Source organism: Melitaea cinxia, chromosome 10 (genome assembly GCF_905220565.1).
Source record: "Melitaea cinxia chromosome 10, ilMelCinx1.1, whole genome shotgun sequence".
NCBI lineage: Eukaryota > Metazoa > Arthropoda > Insecta > Lepidoptera > Nymphalidae > Melitaea > Melitaea cinxia.
The window spans coordinates 11348305-11352045 of record NC_059403.1 but is presented as its reverse complement, the minus strand read 5'-3'; the positions used below and the strand labels follow the sequence as shown (position 1 = coordinate 11352045).

General features: G+C 31.1%; 1 pseudogene; it reads right to left on the bottom strand.

Annotated features, from left to right (window-relative positions):
* Positions 1-757: 757 nt before the first annotated feature.
* Positions 758-3516, bottom strand: LOC123657423 (annotated as a pseudogene).
* Positions 3517-3741: the final 225 nt, after the last annotated feature.

The following is a 3741-nucleotide window of genomic DNA, read 5'->3' as shown; positions in this document are numbered from 1 at the left end:
ACCTTTAACCATATATAGTTCCTCAATAAATAGATTTTCCAATGCAGGAGTGTTTTTTCAATTATTCCAGTACATCCCTAGATGTTGTTCACATAAACAATCTCAGGGACATAGTACAGATTCTTGTACCATACATAATTTTTATAAAAGACAGGGCAGGGAGCATCAATACGAGACACAAATAGTAAATAAACGATTTGGTCATTTCAAAATTCCTTAACTTAGTTATATTAAGTTGCCTTACCTACAGCTCAGTTCTTATTTAATACGTGGCTAAGAGAGTAAACAAAAAGCTCGTTGAAACTAATTAGATCATCTGTGAGCCTCTGAAGCTGATATAAAAGCGGTATTTCCTTTACACTGGCGGTTGAAAGAATTCACTTATATAACACTAAGGAGATTAAAAAGGCTACACGGTTCTTATAAGATCCTCGGGGGATAAGATAGCAACCTAAATACTTAATTATCAAAGTCCTTGGAATAAATAAGTTGCTAGCAGTTTTCACGTCGACTTTAGCATAAGTATAGGAAATTTATGTTATCATTTGATTAACATTACATTTTTAATGCAATATATCAATTAAAATTTTAATTACATCAGTACGAAAACTTTTTTATAATCCACTTTTAGAAAAGCAATTTTAAATAACAAATAATTCTTAATGGATCTTTGCAGTTAATCCTTCAGCCGAAAAATCTTTTTATCCATTATATTCTTACAAATTTGAAAGGAGCTTGCCAAACATTTTACCGTCTTTTAATCATCTTTGCTGTGTGCGATAGTGTTTTCTATTTCGTCTACAGTAAGGTATTTTTTTCTCGAAAGGGAAATGTCGATGGGGATACCATTTAGTGGATGTTCTCAATCGATAATTTCTGTTTAATCTCGACAATTCCTTAACTTTGTCGAAACGTGTGCGTGAACCTCGGAATTACTACTACATATAAGTTACAGTTCAAATGTAATGAGAAGAAAAAATAATTAAACCAATAGCTTTAAACAAATATAAAATATATTATCACTGCTATTGCGTACATAAATTGTATTTATTTATTTTTTATTATATTGGAAGAAGTCGGTCTTGCTGTATCACCCGAGTAAATTCCAATCTCGTGGGAATGTCGGCATAAAAGTTAGTGTTATTTTGTATCTCTTTATAGAAAAGATATAAGAAACTGTTTAAGTTATATGATAGTTAAAAAAATATTCTAATTTAATTTATTAATTAACTACGTAAGAACATTTACCAAGATGCCTAAAAATTAAACTGTCTGAAAAAAAGCTAAATTGCTTATTTTATAAAAAGCTAATATATAAATTATAAAAAGCCATGTATGTTACTTATTTTGAATCTGAGAAGTATTTGTGGCACTGTTTTGTGGTACATGGTCGCTACATATTCTTCGCGGACCCTGGTAACTGAGTATCATTTTTGCAGCTAAGTATCACACCAAATGGCGTGTACGCCATCCCAACAACTCCATGTTCCCAACACCAGTTTGTTAATTCATCATTTGTTATTGTGGGGCTTACCAACATTTAATAAATTTAATTAGAATCGTTAGAAGTCAAGCGTTTAAGAAGAAGCGTTTAGAAGTTTAGAATTTCAGGTAACTTTGACTGAATTGAGCTAAAATTTCAAATTCAACTAAATATTATAGGTCCAGTTTCCTCAAATCAAAACAAAACAGAGTCTTTGTAACTAGTAGATGGTCTCACAAAGTGGTAAAATATAATTTTCACTATCCTGTTTTTCTATAATATTTCTTTACACATTCTTGTACTTTTATGTAGACCTTTTTATGATTTGTTTGTATGTATTTAAAAGCTACTTTTTTTAGATTTTTCTTCTTTCTTATGTAGTTGCTAAGTTGTGGTGTCTGTTTCTATAATATAAACTCATTACAGACACATAAGAATATAATTAATAAATTATTTTACGAACTTCATACAACTAAGAAAATCAAAGAATCGTTACTCAGTATAGCATATAATATAGAGTAACGCTAGCACTACCCGAAGCTGTAATATTATTCATTAATCGAACTCTATAATATAACAATTACATATGTAGTTTGTATGATGGCGAATGCGATGCTAAACTTTTTTTTATATTTTATGATGTTTATAGTTCTGTAAATATGATGTCTAAGAAAAAATGGCTAAAAAAAATAATACAATTTTCCCGTTTAATTTTGACATTATTTTAAACAAAAAATTAAAATCTGTTAAATTGGGTGTCGTCAACGTGTGACGTCTGAAATATTAAATTATAAGATAAGTAAGGACTTTGAAACAAAACCGTCCATCATTCAATGTTATATTTATGTTTCGTCTCAATATAATCGCTTATCTTAATGATAACAAACCCAGCCAACGGAATAAGAAATATCCAAGTCAAAGCAAACAACATGTTCGCCTCGGAACAAGTTAGTTATATTTTGATTGACAGAGAGTAATTGTAATCAAAAGCTATATTACGAAGTTTAATACGCCCGCTTAGAATTGTTTACCTTTGATGTTGTTCAACCTTATACAAGATTACTTTTCTATTTATTCGCATAAATAGGAACTTTATACCTGTCTTTATTAGAAACACGAATAGATGAAAAATGAAATAAATGAATCACTTGAGCGATAGCTTCTGCTTTAGTATAATGTTAGTATGTGATAAATCTCTTCGATAATAACGCATCGCTTTCGCATCGCATTCAGCCTGTAATATTCTACTGCTGGGCATAGGCCTCTTTCTTCATGTAGGAGAAGGATTGGAGCTTAATCCACCACGCTGCTCCTCTGCGAATTGATAGATATGTTCCCTACTATGAGTAACGATAGCTATACATCAATATCAAATATAAGCCTACCATTCGTTTTTACTCACCGTATAAGCTATCAAGTAATGCATAAGATAGAGATCGACGTAATCTAGACGCAGTTCTTGTAACGACTTCCTTAGATGTATGACAGTATCTCCTTCGTGCGCATCGTTCCATAACTAAATAAATGTATTCATATAATACAATTTCTTACACCGTAACATAAAATGAACCTGATAAAGGGAACATTTAATATAACACGTTACATGAAAGTATAGCATTACGCCTCCACAGGAGAAGAAAATAAAGGTTTTTATGTAGAATTACTTTTTATTTTAAAGGTTTATATTTACTTTATTTTAAGATAAACAGTTTCGAAAGTTTCTGTTCGTAGTCAACTAAAGATATTTTAATAAGTCTTTTAAACATGCTCCACAGTGATTTTTTACATTGTATGCGTATTTTCAGTTTGTTTCAAGTAAATAAATTGACAACATAATTATTAATACCTAAGTTGTGATAAACATTACTTTTATTAGCGTCATTGTCCCGTATATAGTTTCGTGATCCGAGTCCAACTACGTGTTCGAGTCGGTACAAGGCAGCGGCATCGATGTGCTTGTACCCAGCTTCCAGCGCTCATTGTAACGCCCTCGCAAGCGGGTGGTACTCTTGTACCCTACTCATGTACAACATGTTATACTGTGCCAAACATGGTACAGTGAACGTGTATTTGATTACCTTCAGTTTGTTTAGCAATGTACGTTCACTTTTATTGTTATTTTTACAGCTTAATATTATTTAAACTCAACTTAGGACAGTTCAATGTTATAATTGTGTTTGCTAGCAAACGAAAAATAACCGACTTCAATTACATTGACAAGTAATAAAACATAAGTAGACGAAAAAAAATAACTAACA